The following is a 21,721-nucleotide window of genomic DNA, read 5'->3' as shown; positions in this document are numbered from 1 at the left end:
ATAAAAATAGAGAATTAAATTATGTTTAACTTTCAGCACTTTTGTATTAGAAGAAAAACCAGTGGGGTTGAGGTGTTATGTTGTGATGACAGACGCCCCAGGTTATAGTGGTAAATGTTCCTGGTTATTCTTTTTGTCTTTTTGAGACAGGGTCTCCTTGTAACCATAGCTGGCCTGGAACTCATTGTGTGGACCAGATTGGCCTTGATCACAGACATCCGCCTGCCTCTGCCTCTGAGTGCTGGGATAAAAGGTGTGTGCCACCCTGCCCAACTTCCATTGTTAGTTATTCTTTTTCTTTTTTTGAATGCATATGTTTTATTGAATTTTTGCGCATTTCATACTCCCTTTTTATCCTCCTCAAAACTCTCTTTTCATGTGATGCTTTTTAACTTTTTAAAAATTATTTTTATTTTATGTGTATGAGTGTATTGCCTGCATGTATGTAAGTGTACCCGGGTCGTGCAATGCTCATGGAGGTCAGAAGAAGGTGTCGGATCTCCTGCAACTGGCGTTACTACAGTTGTTAGCCACCATGTGAGTGCTGGGAACTGAACCCAGGCCCTCTGCAAGAGCAGCCAGTGCTCTTAACAGCTGAGTTATCTCTCCAGCGCTGGTGTCCTCAGTTTAAATAGCAGAGTTCACCTTGCTAATAAATGGCTGAGGTAGAATATGAACCTCCAACACTCTTTAGAGCTTTACCTTGTATCATTAGGGCTAACAACATGAAATTGATTATGTTTGAGATTTTGAGATTCAAAAGTTGGTGACTCTGTGTCATGTTGCTTTGACCTTCTGGCTACTCAGAGTGTCCTGGAAGTACCAGATCTTGCTGCTCCTGTGGACAGAACTAGTGACTAGCCTCAGCTGAGACTGTCACTTTGGCACAGATGATGCCAGTGGTGGAAAGGAACTCTCAAAAGCAGAGGTGATGAACTTTGGAGATTGTCAACCTGGCAGAAGTGACTTGAATAGTCCCTCTAAGGAAGAGCCACCTGGACAGAGACCTAGAAAGGGACCACACAGCTGGCTAGCTTCCTGAAGAGATAGCATGCTTATGTTGAATGAGGTTTCACTCAGAGATGACATACTAAGATGCCACTCCCCCAGTGAATGCACTGTGTCACCTCACGACTCAGCAACTTGGCCTGTGGTTGAAATTTTGGCAGAACAAATGATGCTGGGATGCAGAAGTCAGCACTTGCTCAGATAGTTTTTCCACTGGTTGAGCAGGTGGCTTTAGGAATATCACTTATACTTCCTAGGGCCTGTGTTCAGTGGGTAGGCTTATTCTTTCCAACATTCCCTCTAAAATGTAAGGAGAATCCTAACAACTTAGAGACCCTTGTGGGCATCGGAAGAAAATGAAAGCATTCCCATTTGAGGTGGGAAATAAAATATTGTTTAATCTTGAAGGAAAAGGGGGGCAGTGATGCAGTGGCTAGTTTGGAATTCCTAAAAGACTGTACAGGAGATACTTTACAAACCTGGCCTAGACCCCTTTGTCTGCTGAGACCACACCCCCACTGTGCTGTGACTTGGCTTCACCTGCCACTGGGGGTGATTAGTACAAGGCCCACCACTGCTGTGTGCTTCCTGCCCTGCTGCTCCAGGGTCTCTCCCAGCCTCATTCTTACTGGTCTCCTCCTCATTCCTGTTTGGAACAACTGTGAGTAATCCCTTCTCTCCTTCCTGCCCCTGCCCAGCACTCCCACCTGCCCTTCTGATTTGGTGCCAGCAGCTGGTCAATGAATGGTGCCAAATGTGCCAAACAGATGTGTACAACATTGACTGGCACGTGCAGGCAGGCTGTCTGTCCACCCAGACTTAGTGAGGGCTTTCTCTCAACTGGCCAAAGGCTCGGAAGCTTCTTTTCAGGCGCCTGAAGGAGGAAGGTTATCTGCCTGCGTGGCCTGCCGTCCTTCTGCCTCCTCCTTGACTTGCTGTTTCTCCTTTCCCCTTTGCTCACCTTTTCCAACTTTAACCCTATTTATTTGCTTTTTTGTTTTTAAATCTTCCTCATTCAGCCTCATTCTTACTGGTCTCCTCATTAGTCAAGCTCGTGAGCATTTCAAGGACTGTATTTTTAACAGGCAAAATACAGGCTTTTAAACAGGTTTTCAGATTCAAGTGCGTCCAGATTTATAAAAGACATATAGGTCAGAAACTAGTCAGAAGAACAGTAAAGAGCTAGTCTTCACCACAATCTGCCCAAACCCAGGATCTTAAAGATGTCAGTTCCTTCCTTCCTTTCTTAGTTAGTGGCATGCAAAATTCACGGTAATTCTCAGAAGCAGGTGCCCTTGCAAGCAAGCATCTTTGATTTTCTGTACAATTGGCTAATTCTGCTCACTCCCACCTACCTGTCTAAGTGGGGATGACTTGAGAACAGTAGCAATTAACCCAAAAGAGTCCTGTGACAGATCAAAGCCCTTTCGAGCATTGAAATCTTGCTGAAAATAAAATTAGCAGGTCTAGCATAATGATATGAAGATTGTTCAGGTTTTAAATTATATGTATTTTCTTCCTTATAAACATAAGAAGTGAAACAGCTTGCATTCTATACAGTTGCTACCTAAGAAACAATATCAACAGAAATGAAAAACAATAACGCCACCAAAGTGCAGGGATTCAAACAGATGAGCTTTTGAAAGTATGAGGTCTTAAGTATTCATCATCAGTGCCTATCTGCATTGCTCAAAATTCCAGACATGCATGTCTTTTACTGCTTTAGAAGTCATGGGCATTTAAGAAATATTAAATTATAAGGAAGTGTTTTCCATTTTGCCCCAACTTCCAGGAAACTCGGAGTTGATCTGATGCCCAATCCAAAGACAGTACTAGCCATTGACATTTTCTTTTGCTTTAATTAAAATTTCTACTTTTGGGGCTGGAGAAAGGACTCAACAGTTAAGAGCATTGGCTGCTCTCGCAGAGGACCCAGTTTCAATTCTCAGTACTCACATGGCAGCTAACAACTATCTGTAACTCCAGTTCCAGAAGATCTGATGCCCTCTTCTGATCGCCACAGCCATTGCATGCACAGGTGCACTTACATACAGGTAGGCAAGACACTGATACACATAAAATAAAACTGGAAAAATAAAATAAACCTCTACTTCCATTTTTTATACCCACTATGTAACTTCCCGTGATACCAATCGTCTCAAATTGTTTCTGGGGGAAATGAATGGTACAAAAAGAAAAAAAAAAAACTCCATAAAAATGATTCTACTAATGGTGTTAGAATTCCTGACAGTTCCCTTTCTGCTTTTAATTAGTTATTTGCGCACTTACTGCAAGGTGCTCACTAGACTTCACATCCCCTGAAGGCAGAGTCACTTGTGCCTCCTTGGGCTGTGTGTTTAACGAGATTCTGTTGAATAAATACAGCTTTAAGATTAATTTTAGAGGCAATAGAATGAGACTTTTCTTCTTCCTTCCCCATCCCTTTCCTTTCTCCTTTTCTTTCCCCAGAGAAGACCATCATTAGAATTTTTGCAGTCCGAGCTGCTCTGCTTTAGAATGTGTGGTTGCTTCTGTGTTGCTGGGCGAAATGTCATGTCCCCTTTCCTCTTTGAAGCCCATCATAAATTTTTTCTTCCTCCCAATTGTTCTCGCCCTCTTCCTGCATAATACTCAGTAATGTTCTCCTACATAAATAATAACCACTTACATTTACATAAGCACCGGTAACCTCGATGCATTCTTTCCAAAAAAGATTTAAGATGGACATCTTAGAGGATTTTGAAGTTTTACAATGCACTCTCAGATGCTATTGCTGCTGTTATTAGCTAATAATTTATTGTACATTTACCATGTGCCAGGCACTAGGCAAAGGCTTTTTGTACACTTTCTAATTTAGACCTTACAATAATCCTGTGGAGGAGCTACTCACATTAGTCACACTTTCAATGCAAAGGGACTAAGAGACTCTGGAACTTGCCCATGGTCACATAGCCAGGAGGGAACAGGACTGGGCTCTGAACCCCGGCCTAAGGCTGTAACACCAGGCTCTGATCTCTGCATAACATTATCCCTTTGGTCATTGCTCAACCCTAGGAAAGAACCAAAGTAGGGAGTGTAACTTTGTCTTACATTTGAGAGGAAAGGGGAGGGTACCTGTGCTATCCATGGTGTTAGAATTTGCTCATAGGATTCATGTGGTCTCTGTGGTCACATTTCAAGGTAAACATGGATATCTGTTTGACAAATGAGGGAACAGAAGCCACCTGTTCTTAGTTAACTTGTACCAGTACTCAGATGGGAAAGCAGAGTTTGATCCTGGGTCTATTTGACTCCAAAGTCCATATTTTTTCCTACTATTGACCTGGAGAAACTGACCAGTATTCACATCGTGGGCTATAAAAGAACACTATCAAATTTGATCTAAATTAATTCTCTCAGGGCCTTTTTCAAGTTCTGGTATTCTGGTTGGGTCAAAGAGTATAGTGTCTGGGTGCTAAATGTGACCTTTCTCCCTGTGACCTTGATGCTGGAGGAGTTTGGAAATGAGGCAAGTTTGAAACAAGGTAATTAACAGCTAGGCTGGAGCTGTGCTTTTCATTCCTTAAGAATGCTCGACCTCATTAAATAGGAAATGGCAAGTAGCATTTTCAGATTTATTTTCTTTTCATGTTCTGCTGGAGATGGGAACTCTGAGCAAATGAGGCATCTTGCAGGTTTTCTAACCTGCACAGTCTATAATGATGGTGCTGTGGCTGATGGAGACCCATTCAGCCTACACAGTCTATAATGACAGTTCTGTGGCTGATGGAGACCCATCCTTCTGTAGGGATGATTGGTCTGGGAGAGTGGCAACAGGGCAATGCAGAGACAGACTAATATCATCTGTCTTGTTGACTACAAGTTTCAGATCCCTAACAACCACCTTCTCTACCATCTCCTGCACTCAACTCCTCTCCAACTACAGGCATGTTGGATGCTTTTGCAGACTCAAATACAGTGGAGAAAACAGGGTTTTGTTTTGTTTTTGTTTGTTTTCTGTTTTTGAGACACAGTCTCACTGTGTTGTCCTGGCTGACCTGGAACTATCTATGTAAACCAGCCTGGCCTTGAACTCACAGAGATCTCCCAAGTGCTGGGATTACAGGCAAGTGTCACCATGCCCTGTCAAAGAGTTAGCCATAGGATAGACCTCGTGTGGACTCTTTCTCAGACACGTGGAACAAACTATAGGTCATAGGCATAGGGTTCTAGACCAGAAGAAATAGAAAGCATCACGAACTTTCCATGCGATCTCTAGTTTGAATGAGAAAGCTTAAAACATTATTCTAATATTTGAACTTGGAGTTGACAGTGGCCAACAGTAGATCAGGACCATATGCCTGAACCATGAAGATACCTGGAACCACAGACACAATAAAAACATGGCTGGCAGAGTCCTGATGGGAATATTTTAGTTTCAACTAAAAATGCACTAATGAAGTGTGTAGTGTTGCCAAGCACTCACTGCACTAGCTTCCTGGCGTGCATTACACCTAATGTTCACAAGTATCACTCTCATTTTAGAGGCAAGGAAGGAAAGGCCCAAAGATGATTCTCTTCCTCATGGCTCTTAGCCCTTGCTAAGCTAAAGAACTGTAGTACGAGGAATCCCAATGTTTTAGACTATCAGAACTGGAAGGGATAATAGAGATCATGTCTCTCTTTGGAGATAATACTGAAAAGAGATCCAAAGCTGTGAGTGTGAAGAGTGTGCTTAATGCCATAGAGCAAAGCTGATACATCCATCCAGTCTTCTAAGCTTTGTCCGCGGCATGGACTAACTTTTTTTTTCCTCTTTATTAACAGCAGGGGAACAAAGAGATGAAATTGCCATCTGGGTGGATGGAACAAATGCCATGGCTTGCTCTGGCTCTAAGCAGTGATCACCAAAGATACATCAGTTTTCAAAGGGCTCCTCACTTCAAAATAGGAAAAGTAGAGCTTTAACATACTGAAAATAAAGCAACTTGTCAGCTATAAAATGTGCATCTACGTCTATGAACACTTCCAGCCTGAGAGAAGATGAGCATAGGAGACTAAGGTATTTGGATATTTTTTGAGTTCATCTTAGGACTCACACAGTGCCTACCCTTTTCAAACCAGTGGACAGCTTGCTTCTCTCATTCCTTAATTTTTCTTCAAAGTGTTTGGGGTTCCAGAAGAACTCTCCCTCGCTAATGTTCTTATCCTATCCCACAGATTTTTCAGGAACATACAGACTATATTCATTGCTGTAGCACAAACACCTGTCTCTGACTTGCAGGATTGGCTTGACTCTGAATCAGAAATAGTGATATGTTGTGGGATCTGACTGCAGAATGCTGTGTGGGATGGTCAAGAAATATCAAGGCTGAAAGGGATCCTGGAGACTATATCAAAAATCACATAATACTTGCTTTCCACGTGGCCATTGACCCTGAGAAATTCTCAATTGTGAATCTATTGCTGCATTTATATCTAATGTCATTTGTAAGGGCACAGAAACAACTAATGTCATTTGTGAGGGTTCTTTGTGAGTCCAGTTTATTTATGTGTTAAGTGAATTAGATAATGATTCTACTACTGGCTTATGTTTTAAGTGAAATGTAAGATCCATATTCAAGGGTCTCACATGTGAGTCCGTCATGCTTTCTAAACTTCAGCTGCTGAATGCCTTGCTGGTCCACTTAGTACTAATAGCTCCTTCCATTTAATATCTATGCTTTAAAAATATCGAAAAAGATTTGGAGCTATGCTTTCAGTGAAATATGTTATATAATTTCACTGGTCCTCAAAAGAACCTGTGAAGTAGCTGGGAAAGGGATTTCTGCTTCCACTTTGTAGATGTGAAAATTAAGGTATATGCAGGTGAAATGATCAACTCAAGGTCATAGTGTGCTACATGTAGGAACAGTGGGTCTCCTGAACTCAATCCGGAGTTCTTTCTTCTGTGCTCTGTGGGATAAGTTCTTCACTCTCCCAGACTTAGAGGCTGTGTTTGGTCACTGATTCTTCTTACCATACCACGGTAATGACCACATAGTCCATAAAGGTTCTAAGGCACCATACCTCCTTGTTAGGATTCTGTCTGAGGGAATGCTCTTTCCTCCCTTCTCTGAATGGCCAACTATTCCTACTTCAGTGTAAGGCCAAGTCAAATCACGCACAGTCTCTGATTTCCATGTGTCCCCACAGTCTCTTTGCGTGTCTGCTGTAGAACTTCAGTGGACACTAGCTTGCAACTAGGTGTCCTATATAGTCACCAAAGGGAATGAACTCAGTGACCAATTAGAGTGAAATTCTGATGAGTTTGAGGTCAAATCTTTGAGGAGTTTTATTTTGTTTTTATTTCGTTATTTTGAAACAGGGTCTCCCTGGAATCAGGCTGGCTTCCGTCTCATGGAGATCTGCCTGCCTCTTCCTCCTGAATGCTGTGATTAAAGGTGTGCCGCACCACACACAGCAAGTCTTTGATTTTTTTTTTTTAATGTTCATTCTTTAGCATGATGCCTGGAATAGACTAAATATTCACTAAATAATTGGCTAAAAGTTGCCCAGGGCCTAGAAAATTATACTGTTCCTAAACAAATTCTAAAGTAGTAAGAAATGGAAACTAGGTTTTTAGCCTCCAGGCTTCAGAGAAGATTTCCTGAGGAAAAGGACAACTTCCTGAGTAAGGTGAATCATGCGGTGATAACGAATATTTGGAGGCAAAGGGACTCTTGGAACCTCTTTGTGAGATAGGTCCTCCAGTACTGCCCGTTCTTAGTGAGCTTGAGCTCCCCTAACTAATGTCCTGAGAACTCACATGCGAGTTCTGTTCCCTTAGTACAGATTTTTCCTTTAACCAAGTGTCAAAAACAATTTTAGACAGAGAAAATGAATTTAGTGGAGAAAAAAGATCCATGAGTCCCAGAATAACCTCCAGTTTGGTAACAATTTATCCTGTTCCATTGTTAATTTTGCAATTAAGCAAGAGTAGTTTATATGCCTGAATGACCTATGGATTGTATCTTAATCAAATTAATGTGTCTGCAACATAAGACTGATGCAGTGCTTGGCTATTAGAATGACAAGTGAGCAAAACCCAAGTTTTCTCTCCTTTCCTCCTCCCTTTAAACGCTCTGTTGTGAAAGGTCAATTACTGAAAGGCTGTTGTTTTGATGACTGCCACAAGAGATCCTACTGGTTAAAAATGTGAGAAGGCTGCCCAACTCCTCCACCCATTTCAAACTCAACTATACATGTGTATGATTCTATAAGTTTGGATGAAAAAAATGTGGTTAATTTTGTTCTTGAGTACTTCCTGCCATTGACATTTATTGCTGTTGCCGAGTAATGGGGTTGAGGCTATGTAGGAGAATCAGATGCAGATGACCTATATAATTTATTCCCCCAGCATCACTAACCCTGTTAACCACCTTTCTTGGAACACCTTGGAAGCAGGAAAAGATGACCAAATGATTATCATTTCTAAAGGTCTTGTGGACTGAGTCTAGTTCACTATTGAAGCTTCCTGGGACTCTGGTCATCAACTTCCTATAAGGACTTCAGCAACAGTTTGCTATCCCCATCAATCCATTTTATACAGTGGATGGGGTCATTTAAAACAGCACCTTAATTAGATCAAGTCACTTCCCTTTGGAACCCTGTGATGACTTCTCACTATTCTCAGCACTTAGAAGGAAGTTCAGAGTTCCTGCCATGGAGTCTCTGGAACCTGGCTCCTTCCCCATTGACCCCTGCCTTCTCCTGCTCCACTGGCCACCCCCTTTCCTGAGCCTTTACTTTGGGTCCTCCCTCCTCCTGCTCACTCCTTTCTCTGTCCATTCCCTTTATAAGTGTTTTGTTTGCATCTGTATCTAGTTCTGAGTATATAAAGGAGCTTAACATTGACTTACATAGTACTTAAAACTCCTTAGCATAAAATGGGGAATCATCCTGGTCCAGCCTTTGCTATTCCACAGCCAGCCATGGAGTACACTTTGATGTTTGCCTTTCACCAAACTTTGAGATGTTGGGTTGTCAGTGGGACATGGAGGACAGGGGAGGCAGTGTTTTGTTTTTCTTCTCCTCCTCTGTTCAGAGTTCATGGTCTCATGCCTCGGGGTTTAGACACCTCACTGCTGCTGTTTTCAAGCTGTGCCAGGCAGAAGTAGTTGCACCACTCCCAAAGCTGCTCTTCTCTGGCTTCATAAGTCAGTGCCTTTGCCCTTAACAAACTGGGTAAGTTCAGAGAACACTCAAGTCAACAGGCCTTTTTCTAGGAGTTTCTTGTCCTCTATATAACCTTTCAGAGGTTAAAGAAGGTGTTCAAACACTGTTGAAGAGGGTGGTGTGAAATGTCACTGCTTTCCCAATTCTGTGTCAACAGGCTAAAGATTGAGTCCCTCTACCCTGAGATGCCACAGCCTAGATTCATCCCAGGCATGTTCTCTTGGGACCCACAGCTCTGGTTTCTTTCTAGCATATCTTCATGCAGAGTATACTACTCTGTATACAAAGAGTTGCAAGAAAAAAAAGAAGCGATGTGTTTTCAGTAACGCAAACAATTCTCAGAAGGGGAAAAAAACAATCTTACAGGGCATTCAAGTCCAAATTAAATCACATGCATAATTGTAGTTTTTGCGATGTTTGATACTCCAGTCTCAGTAAATGTCAACTGCTCATCAATCCACCACTTTCATCAGTCTCCGCTCTTCTTGGTCTGCTCCAACATCCATGCAGTTGAAGCCGAGATGGAAGACAACCAGTTACTGTTGGTCCGCCTAGCTGTCAGGAAAGTTGGCTGAATTTTGAAGGTGATTCAGGAACATTGACCTTACATTGGGTTCTTCATTTCAGTGTTCTGTGAATGCTAGATTTCAGCTTCTGGAATTCCAATATGTGGAAGAGTGTTGGTGGTAAGCAAATATAGTCTGTCCTACTCATTTAAACCAGCAATCTAGTGAACAAAGAAGCTTTGGTTAGAATTCTCACACTGTCTGGTTTTATGAGCATGCTCCTTCTCTACTGTCCAGGGACATAAAACCTGAGAAAGAACGTGAGGTGAGCAGAAGAGAAACAAAGAAGTTACCACTTCGCTACTGGAAAATCACAAAAAAATCAAAGCAGAATTGTAAGCTTTGTGTGTTAGCCTTGGGAAAAAATGGTTTGGTTCCTAACCAGGAAGGTGCTGTTGCTCTGTATTTATTTTTATATAAAACAGTGGCAGTTTTCCTGACTCAGAAGAAGTTATGTGGATGGCAGACATGAAAGGAACTCAGATAACCTCAGGGATCTGCCGTGGACTATGGGATGCCTGCCTGGGAGACATGGCTAGGCTTTAGAAAAGGAGGGAGTGAACCGCCTGTCTTTCCAGCCGTTTTCACTGCCTTCCAACCTGCCGTGCAGGAGTCTACTAAGGTTCGGGATGAGAGAGAGCTTTTTGCTTTACACAGCACCCCTCTTTCAAGATTTCCACTTCAGGAAAGGTTCTAGCTTGAAATGAAAATCAGTCCATTTGAGTTGGAAGAGCAGCACAATGCACAGCTTTACCATGCGTAGCAATGTGAGCACAAACCGTTGCCTGTTCTGTAGCTTCCTCACAGGTGAGTAGAGAGAAAAAGGGTGCCTGTATCACAGAGGTGTTAAACGAGGTTATCGAAGGCATCCACGGAGTCCCTGGCATGTGATCAGTAGTTAGTTCTAGCTGGTCAAGGTGAGGAAACTCAGGGGTTTTAAGAGGTCGGTGAGGAGCTCCCTTTGACAGGTGGATTGCATATGAAGGAGTCTCATCTTTGGAATATGTTTGACCAGATATGTGTGAGAGCCAGAAATGAAACTGTAACTATAGATGACGTTTTCAGTGTGAGTTTATGTGCTATTTTGTTGTTGGTAGTTGTTTTGTTTTGTTTGAGACAGGGACTCCCTGTAGCTCCATCTACCTGGAACTCCCTAAATAGACCAGGCTGGCCTCCATCTCACAGAGATCAGCCTGCTTCTGTGGCGAGATTGCTGTGATTAAAGGTGTGCACAGTTTTATATACTATCTTGAAATATACCTAAAAGCCTAGAGGAAGAATTTAATTTCAAATATGACTTTTTTTTTCCTTTCTGTTGAAAATGATCTTTTCAGGAAAGAGCAAGAGCGTAGGGTTTACCAGTTAAGGAACTGAGATGATGTCAATATTAATGATACTAAGATGGATGACCAACCTGTTGTTATGAGACTCTTTAGCAGAGAAACTGAAATATTAAGTAGTTAAATTGAACAAGTACTGTGAGAGAGGGGGTGATAGTGTTCCGAGCATGTGTTGTAGGGGTGCCAGACTCAAGTGGATGATATCAGGTTGATAGTTGCATGGAATGGTACCTGGAATATAGAAGGAAATCCCAGCAGAGTCAGGAGAGTGCTCCAGGCAGAGAAAACAGCATGTGCAAAGGTCTGGAGGAAGTTTGGTCGGGCTGCAGTAGGTAGGCCAGGGATTAGTATAAAGGAAGCAGGAACCAGCTCCAGCTCCGGCACTTTCAAGAAGCCAAGCTGAAGGATTCGCTTCCATCTTGGAAGCATTAGGAGGTTCCAAGGAGTGATCACAAGTAGCAATGCTGGCTGTGGGATAGAGCCTGTCTAGACATATCAGGCAAGAGAGGAAAGTGGTCTGCACTCAGGCAGCAGTGATGGAGCCCAGGAAGAGGAGGGCTGGGAGATGTTTAGGTAGCATATTGACAGAACTTGGCAGTGGGTGGATGTGGGGTGCTGGAGGAGGAAGGAGCTGTGCAGGGTGATACCCAGGAATTTGACATAGGTACTAGGTAGCGGTCAGACAGGAATCTAGGGAGAAGGAGCAAGTATTGGCAGACAGGTCTGAGTTTAGTGTGGAGATAAGGATTTGGGGGTTATCAACATGTAGATCATTGTTTCCCAGATTATGTTCTGTGTGTCATCTACATCAGACCCACCTGTCATACTCAATAAGAAGAGATTGCCAGGAAAGTCACAATCATGGCTAAGAGCTGTTAAACATTTTGTCTATGAAATGAGCATAGAGAATAGAAATGTGAGCATTTGAAACAGTGACTGAATATGCCTGGTGAGGACTGGACAGAACACAGCTGAAGGACAAGAGTTCCTTTCACGCCTCCTCTGGTCTCAGCCTTTCCGGTTATCTGTTCCACACTCCTTTGCCGCCCCCTCCCCCCCAGCATATGCTAGCTAATTTGTTTGTTTTGGTTTGATGGGGAGGAACTATACAAATGAGGCCCAGCCCATTCTTTCTCTTTTCTTTTTTAGTCTTATTTGGGGGGTGGTGTGGAGAAGAAGCTTTCATCTAAAGAACAGATGTCATCTGCTTTGGTCTTTTGTGGTCATTTTATTTTATGAAAAAAATTCTCCTGCAGATGAAGCTCATTTAAACATAATAGCAAGGCCATAAGAGGCTCTGCACAGAGCTTCAGATGGGACTGGACTTGGCCAGGGAGACCAAACAAGATGTCCTGTCTATTGGGCTCCCCCAGCTTTGTGTGTGTGTGTGTGTGTGCGTGTGTGTGTGCCAGGTGGGGGGGGCAAAGCAGCTGCATTTCAGATGAAAATGGAGGATGAAGGAGGGGGTCTAGGGAGGGTGGTGGAAATACTCAGGAAGCTGGCGTGCAGGTGTTGAGGATTCCAGACGACCTCACTGCAACAACAGGCTCAGGGAACACAGAGCCCACAGACAGAGGGGGCTTGAGCTGCCTGCTTGGAGGGCTCAAGTGGGCCCGCAGCTGCGCTGGGCATTCCTTTTTGTGGTCATCAATGGGCCCTGTATTGCAAATATGAGAGGGAGCAACTGGCACGTTCAGAGAAAGGAAATGCTTTGGAAATGGAGCAAACACCAGCCAGAGGGGTTTCCCCTTGACTGTGCTCACTACTTAAACTCACATACATGCATAAATAGATATTTGATGTATGATATTACAGCATCCTCAGTCTGGAAGGAATCCATGGAATCTTTAAGTCCACCCTGTTCATCTTACAGATGAGAAAGTATTGTCTGAGGAGTACACGACTTGCCCCAGGTCACACCGTGTGTCAGTGAGACTCAGGACACAGGATAGGGGCAGTAATATTTATTGGACCCTCTCTGTCTTAGATATGTTTTTGCATATGGGTTTGTGTAATTTACATGGGAGATCTGTGAGGTAGGTTATATGATTTCTATTTTTAATATGGGTAAATTGGGAGCAGTTAATTTAAAAATCACCCCAAGTCAAAAAGCAAATTAATAAGTCAGGATTTGAATTTATGTACTTATGTATGTTTTATTCAAAAATTCATTCCTTTTCATTATACTTCATTCCTGACTTCTAGGCAAGTATTTTTTTTCTCTTTCAATACAGTACACATATCTGTAAAGTGCATCAACATGAGGGTATGTTAAAACCTCAAACATGAGAAATTTATCTGTAAACATATAAATATCAATATATTATTCTATCAACATAACTATAAAAAATTTTAGTTATAGTTGGTGGTAATCTTGTTCACATAACCACTTAAATTTCTTCCTTCCTTCCTTCCTTCCTTCCTTCCTTCCTTCCTTCCTTTCTTTCTTTCTTTCTTTCTTTTTCTTCTTTCTTTCTTTCTTTCTTTCTTTTTCTTCTTTCTTTCTTTCTTTCTTTCTTTCTTTCTTTCTTTCTTTCTTCCTTTCTTTCTTTCTGCTTGTTTCTGTTTTTGTTTTTGAGACACGGTCTCCCTGTAGCTCTAGCTGTCCTGGAACTCACTACATAGACCAGGCTGGCATTCCGGGCCATGGGTTCCCTTTGCTGAGATTAGAGGCATGTGCCACCAGGCCCAACAACCTCTTGGTTTTCAATTGTTCCTTTTTATTCGAAAGGACTTCCTTAGAAATGGAGGAGTTCACTATCATTATTATTTCTATGAATCGCATATGCTTGCACTGTACCTGTGTTTATGAGGTACTTTTGTAAGCACTAGTTTAATACTGAAAGGAAAGTGGTGAGCAAAGTCCTCATTGGCATCCTATAATTGAGAAAACTGAGGCTCAGGGAAGAGAAATAATTTTCCCAGAGAAAACTAGTTTCAGCTCTTCTCACTGGTAGAAGCTGTTCAGTGGATGGGGAGGGGTGTGCTGCTGCTACTGGAGACCCAAAGACCAGAGCCACCAAATACTGCTTATACTTGCTTCCCCGTTGAAAGATGCTGTTGTCTGAGGTTTAGAACTCTAGATCTGCAGATAGGCAAGCTGTTATGCTGTGTATGTGTGAGCTTGTGGGTGGCACCTCAAAGTGTGGGAGGTACTGGAAGGTGAAGGGATATTGGAGAGGTGACCCAGAAGAGGTGAGACTGTGTGGGTGGCTTTTTTGGCACAGATGTGTCACCTTTTGCAGCCTGAAGACTGTGGCAATCCTTGGGTGAGGGCCTTCAGAAGAGCACCCAGTGGGGAGAAGACACACTTGATTATGTTGATGGCAAGGCTAGGGTCCTGTCTGGAGGTGGCCAGGTCCTGGCTTTGGGTTCCTATGTAGAGCACATGCTTTGAGCACTTCTGTGACCTCACCCTAAGTTTCTGAGATCAGCTACTTTGCTACTTTGCTATATGGGTAGACCCACAGTCCTTCCTTTGGGAAAAATAACTTAGCAATATTCCCTGCTGGTTAGTGAGCCAGGAGTGTGACCTGTATGTATAAAGAACAATACAGCATCGGAGACATTGACGTTTATGTGGTACCAGAGGATAAAATCAACTTCATGACTTTATGCATGTCTTTGATATTTAATTTATACAGCATGTATTTGCTGGTTGGATATTCTAAAAAAGCCCTGTCTTCAAGGATCTCTCAATCCATAAGAAAGAGAGGCATAATCAAACAGTTGAAATGCCAGTTGGTGGCCAATAGCAGCTGAAAGGGTCACATGGGAAGGAAACTTCGAGCCAGATTTGGAAGATACGTAATTTTGGCAGAGAAACACATACCGGTGTGAAGGAGTGGCATGTTAAAAGACTGAGAGGTGGGAAGGGTGCCATGCGATACAGGACAGTGAGGGCTAGCTGGAATCCAGGGTGTACCTCTATATGTATGTATGTTTGTGGGGTGAGGTCAGCAGGCAAAACCAGCAAGGGAGGTGCTGGATCCTGGAAGGCCTGAGAGTTTGGACCTTCCTTGAGAAGCAGAAAAGGCTTGAAGGATGGCAAACAAAAAACCTAGCAAGATTAGAAATGAACTTTGAGCATATTCCATACACAGTCTGAAAAACAGGGTGGGGAAATACTGCAGGCAGGGCTTATGTCAGAAGATGTGAGAAGCAGCCATAGTGAGTCATGATGGAGACCTGTCTAGAGCCAGCTACTACAGGGAGGGAAAGCAGAAACCATACGAGAAGTTCAAGCACTGAAATTCATATGGATATTGGAGTGATTGAGAATGCAGGTGGAGGATGGACCTAGGATGTCTTGGGGTCTCTCTTAGGTGACTGGGTAGATGGTGGCACATTCTGCCAGCAGAGGGGACAAGTGGGGATGGATAAATGTGCACCATATGTTCAGGTGTAGACTTTTTAGGGATGATAAAGTGGTGCCATGGATGGAGGAGATAGTCTAGAGCTTATCAGGCTGTCAGGATCAGAACTCATACACAATAACTTTGGCAATACAGGACAATTAAAAAACAAACACCACCCCCCCCGCCCAGTTCATCCAGAATGATATTCAAGTGCCCAATACCTGGATACCACTCTTCAGAGGACAGAGGACACCCAGCATTTGTACTGAAGGGCCTCCCCTGGCAGACAGGAAGCACACCATGAGGTGAGGTAGAAGGATGCATGAGGAAGAATTCAGGCCCCTGTTTGCTCTGTGTCAGAGCCAGGAACCCACCAAGACCAGATCTGATCTCTTTATGCTGGAGCCATCCTTCATCAGATACAGGTTCACTCATTTCCTCTTCGCCCCCACCTCCTTCCCACCACCACCACCTCCTTGCCTTAGTCACTGGAACTGAGTCATCCTTTGAGACTGTTCTTGTCACCTTTCCCTCCAGCAGGGCATAGGCATTGCCATCTGCTGGTCAGATGGGAACAAGGGAAAGGTCCCTTACTCTGGTTCCAATCCATGTATCATCTTTGGTTCCCAGATGTCAAAAGAAAAGCAAGTCTGGCCAGTGTCTGTGATTCTCAGAAAATAAGGGAGGAGAAAAGTGATGGGAATTGAGTCTGTCCTAAGTGCCCGGCAAATGGATTCAAACTCACCCCCCTTCACAAAGGTCTTGAGCTGTGGCATTACCCTCAGATGCAGAACATAGTGCTTAGTGAGGTGAGATCATTTTACCAAGGTTACACTATAGGTAAACCTGTAGGACTTCAAGCTTACAGTACTTCTGTCACATTTCCGTGTCTCCCTATATCACCTCTGGGGGAGACCAGTATTCAAGCCAACTCATGATGAGTACTTACTTTGTGTACAATACTTCAGCACTAGAGTGGTTGCTAGAGGCCTGTGCTCTTGAGAATCTCAGCAGTCCTTAATGGGAGCCCTTGGTACTTCGATTTATCCCTTGATATTATCTGAGAGCCCCATCCATAGGCAGAGCCCTCATAGAAGATGTTTAGGTAAGCTACTCAGAGCTTTAGCTAATGTTGAGCACAGGATGCCATGGAAAGACAGAGAAAGGGGCACTGAATATCAATGAAGAGTTCGAGAAAGATTTTGCAGTTCTTTAGCCAGACCTTGAAGTGTGAGGCTTTTGCTAAACATGGAATCTAGGGCAGGAAACCAGGGTCGTGGGAGCTGCAGGTTCACTCAGGTGGGGGAGTATAAGAAATGTCAGGTACTAGGTTAGATATGAATGGATAGCAGGGTGGCAGTTGTCAAGTAATTGGAACAGGGTTTTAGAGCCATATTAATGTTAGCCAGTCTCTCACAGAGCACAGCTGTGTGGCTTTGTAAGTCTGCGTGTGTTCTTGAATTACTCAGAAAAGCACAACTTTTCCTAGTCTCCTTTCTATTTTTGTTCTAAATATGCTTTCTGTAACACTTTGGGCTTCCTTACTCTTTTCCTCAAGCCCCCTTCCTGCCACATGGCTGCCTGTTGCCACCTGGCTGACCTCTATGCCAGCTTAACTCAAGCCACACGGCTTTTATCCTTCTTCCATTCTCTGGGAAGCTTCTATGATTTACAGCTTGTTTGTTCTAGGGTGTCTTTTTTTTTTTTTAACTCTAATAAAATTGACCCTGAACTAGAAAAGAGTCCACTTAATACAAAATGGATTTTGAGTACTTGTTCATTTTTCTGATAGTCTATCAGTTATCTGTCACATACAACTTCAGTTCCAGGTGCTGGGCTATTTGTGGGGTATGAGGGTGACTTAAAAGTAAGAACAGTTCCTGACATCCAAGAAGAGGACAGAGACTCATCAGATGGTCACATTCCGGTGATTGTTTTCATAAACTTGTATAATGTGAAAAATGGTGGGAAAATCCATTCAATAGGGTGGACAGGTATTTTGTGGAGAGCAGAGATGATAAGGAAGGACCTCTGAAGAAATAGCATTAGAGCTGAATCTGGAAAGTGGATAGTGTGTGTGTGTGTGTGTGTGTGTGTGTGTGTGTGTGTACTGAGAGAGTAGTAGACACAGGGAACATCATCAGGGAACTTTGTTCCAGAAGGATGGCCTTAACCAAAGGAATCAGATGACAGGATAAATAAGCTAGTAAAACAAGACAGAATGGTCTAGAAGCTAGCAAGACTTTGTTGACTTCCCTGAACTCAGTTGTTGAATTCATGCCTTTGAGTTCACCCTGAGAAACAGCTGCTCAGTCCTGGTCTTGGGCTTTTCACTGATTTCCATTCTTGGGTTTTACTCTGTGACTAGAACCATCATGCATTAGCATCGTCTCCTACAGTGAGATAGAACATATACACTCCTCACACCTGATACAAACAAGAAATGACAGCACACAAATAGTCTACAGACATTCATTCAAAAACTAACCATTTGAAGTTGATGCTTAAAGTCGGAAAACAGCTCTAGCTTTAAATGACTATGTCTATGCAGACATACACAGCAAGGGACTTAAAACTGCCTGTCCGTAGCTTTTCATTTCTGTACCCACATGTCTAAATGAAGAGGCTATGGACAGATGCAGGGCACTGATGCTCCTCTGGGCTCCTTGGAACACTCCTGAAAAGAGAAGATTTCCATGATTTGTTTTAATTTCTAAACATCCCTCTTCCTCCAAAGGCTACAAAGGAACTTCAGTTTGGAGCTGAAATACTTCACAGGCAAGGATCAGTGTCTGAGTTGGGGTGAGAGTTCAGATTTCTACAGCTCTGAGCTGCCACTTTCTGAAAACCAAACCATGGCAGGGTTTTCTACTTTGTTTGCAAGAACCTAAAGAAATTTAGATTCTGAAACCTTCAGAGACAAACAAGAAGAGATTTCCATGTTACTCAGTAAGTCCCCATTCCGGGAACTTAATGAACTATGACAATTCTCAAGGGTGTTGGTATGCTGTAGGAACAACTGTTCTGAAATCGGAGCATAGCATTTTTGCCTTGAGTTTAGCACATATAGTCTATATGACCTTGGACATGGTCTCTTTCCCAATGTGTAGCCCTGATTTTCTCCATCTTTAAAGCAAGTTAGTTGGTATATGATGGCTGAAGGATCAGCAGCCCTCATAGGAGACTTTGGTCAGCATTTAACCAGGATTTGGATCACTGCGTTGGCTCATTGGTCACTGGATTGCCTGTATCTGCACATGGAAAGGCCTCCTCTTTTTTCTGTTGATGTTCTGCCATCTGAGCCTAAAGGGAAATGAATTTTCTCCACACTTTTAGCACCAGCATTTCACGGATGCCTTCTGCACAGTTTCAACATTTTCTGTTGGTAAGGGCTCGGTGCATCTGAACTGATGCCAAATGAAATTTGATTGATGATTTAAGCAGTGCAGTGTTTAGTCATTGCAATCCAAGGGAAAGGTGATGGATATCATGATGAGGCACAGCCAGGGTGGGCACATTGGATTGGTCTAAACTACCAGCTGTTAAAAGTTTCCCCTTTACCTCTACTATCTAGTGCTTTCCCTTCAAGCTTCTAAGAATGAATTCCCCAGACAGTTCAACACTTGCTTGTGAAATCTAGCAAGTTTTTATATTTTAATTTATTCCCAATGATGTAAGCACATATACAGTATATCTATGATTTGATTTTTGTATATTCATTGATTTTAATACCTCTAATTTAGCTAATCTCTCATGTATCTATGATTCATTTGGTTGGTTCAAAATAGGGGAGAAAAGTGGCAAAAACTTTAATGCTATAAGACATTAAAGGACCTTTTTGATCTGACCTATACTAAGAAGTTTTAGAAGAGAGTAGATTTATCCTCCCAACCTGAATCAGGCTAACCCCCAATTCAGTTAATTTTCTTAGCTATTCATAAGCACCCAGTGAGGTAGGTAGGACTGGATGAGGAATAGGCTCAGAGAGTCATTCAACTAGCAAGTTCCAGCACTGAAAGACAACTGTCACCAGAGCAAAATACTTTTGTGTCCTTGTATAACTCTTGTCATTCACAGTAGTGATGCAAGGGACGGGAGGTTCCAAAGCTGATATCCATCTTACCTCTGATTGCAATTTGGCCTGGCTCTGTGGGTGACTTGGACAGATGCCCATCACATGGTAGCACTTCCTTCTGCTTCATTATGAATGTTGCCACTCTGGTGAGACAGTTTTACTGACAGCTCACACGTCTATCATTCTCGGCCCCTTTGAAAACCCATTTCATGGTTCAGTAGAGCAGAGTTTCATCCAATAGCACTTTCGACTTGGTGGCTTCAAAGTGAAGTGCCCATCCCCTGACTGGGTTTCAGGCAGTAATGCTTAACAGTCTGGTGATTAAATGAGAAACAATAATAACACAACATTTGGATTTGGTTCCAATAGCCCGATGAGGCTTGAGCCTCAAGCTGTAAGTAGATAAGTGGGAAGGGAAGGTTATGTCTGCAATTCTTCTGCAGAATTCCTACTTTATTCTTCCATAGCTAGGAAGAACATGAGAACCAATTTCTTCATGGGCTAAGACACTACCCCATGACTGGCAAAACTCTGTGGACCATCTCTTAAGACTCTAGAGGACAGGTTGGAAGTAACTACAATAGTTAATTCTAAAATTATCCCAAAGACAAACCTTCCTTCTGATTATCTGGGTTGATCTACTATTGAGTGTGTGCCATTTGAATTTTTCTTTCAAGCAATGATTAAGTAATCTATCTAGCTAAGGCCCCCAGAGTTCTAGAGTTCCCAGAAATGGAATGTCTTAACTTGTGTCTGTCCCATTTCCAACTCGGTCCTGGCTTTAGGACCTCACTATGATGAGGCAGTAGATGTCCAGAGATCAGTACCCTCAGATGTGCCAAGAAGAGCAGCTTGGTCTGTGGTTCATGTCAGGACAATGCAAACTGAGCTATGCATTTACTGTAATTCTAATCAGATGATTCTATAATTGGAAGAACACCAGTGGTACTCTGTCTTTGGAGTCTTCTCCATTAAGTGACTGAACAAGGGCCAGGGGACCTTTGCTTGTCCCAAATGCAGATCCTGATAGAGACTGGGATCTGTGTATCATTCTGTTCCATTCTATAATAGGATCAGGCTCTTTCTTTTGTCTTAGTAAGCTTACAAAATGTGAATAGCAGTCATTTCCCACATACTTTCAATAAATTCTTACTAATCGCTGTTCCAACTATGGAAAACAAATGAAACAAAGTGTGCGTTGTGAATGTGTGTGTGTGTGAGTGTGTGTATGTTGGGGTGATACAAATGAAACAGACAAAGTGTGTGTTGTGAATGTGTGTGAGTGTGGGGCAGGGGATGTTTGTGTATATGTGTGATAATTTTAGATAAATATTTTAAGTAGATATTTCCAAATCTAGATCATAATTATATATGGCAACGGTTGTCTTAAAAAACAAAAATAATCTGAATTTCGGAATCGTCTTCAATACTTAAAATGGAAACAAAAAGAACCATCATAGTCAAATGTATCGAGGAACTAGTCTGTGATAGAAACTTTGCCAAGTATTGTGAGGATTTGGGAAATATAAGCGTAAATCAGATATAGACCTTGACCTTGAAAAGCTCATAATTTAGAGAGGAAAATAAATAGTGATCATAAAAGTCATAATCTGAGACAAAGTTCAAGACTATGGCACATGGAGTTAGAGGAAGGAGGGGCCTCTGATCGGGAAAATCTGGCTTAGATTCCTGGAGGAGGTGAGAATTTTAAAGTCAGATTTTAAAGGACGGGAAAGATTTGGCCTAAGGTCAAAAAGGGGGAGAAATCATTGCAGGACTGAAGGAGAGAGCAGAAGTATAAGGATGTGGAGCTGGTGAACGGTGCCTTCAGGAAGTAATAAAGGGCTTTACCCCAGATTCCTGGGGTTCTTATTAAAATACAGATTCTGATACAACAGGCCTGAGTGGGCCTGACACTACATTCCTGATAAGCACCCACGTGAAGCCACTGCTGCTGTTTTGAGGACCTTTCTACGCAACAGGAATCTCTTGAGGGTTTTGGACTATAGGAGGGTGCTTCTGTTATAACCTTGAATCAAGCATGTGCCTTTAATGAAATAGTCTGGTGTTGGACAACACATATGATAACATAGGGTTTCTGTGAGAATTTGTTTTAGACCCTCCTTCCTCTCCTTCCACTGATCAAAACAGTCCAGAGGGAAAAAAGCTCATGCCAAG

General features: G+C 42.6%; 1 long non-coding RNA gene across 1 annotated transcript in view; it reads right to left on the bottom strand.

Moving 5' to 3' along the window:
* Positions 1-17,963: 17,963 nt before the first annotated feature.
* LOC115071469 overlaps positions 17,964-21,721 on the bottom strand; it is a 14,376-nt gene continuing 10,618 nt past the window's right edge. The window contains exons 2-3 of the long non-coding RNA XR_003850557.1: positions 19,592-19,857; positions 17,964-18,145 (exon numbers count right to left, since the gene is read on the bottom strand). This is a non-coding gene — a long non-coding RNA (uncharacterized LOC115071469). The remainder of the gene's footprint in view (positions 18,146-19,591; positions 19,858-21,721) is intronic.

This window comes from Nannospalax galili, unplaced genomic scaffold (genome assembly GCF_000622305.1).
Source record: "Nannospalax galili isolate Female #2095 unplaced genomic scaffold, S.galili_v1.0 scaffold559, whole genome shotgun sequence".
In the NCBI taxonomy this organism is placed as follows: domain Eukaryota; kingdom Metazoa; phylum Chordata; class Mammalia; order Rodentia; family Spalacidae; genus Nannospalax; species Nannospalax galili.
The sequence above is the reverse complement of the archived record's forward strand: the minus strand, read 5'-3'. Positions and strand labels throughout refer to the sequence as shown.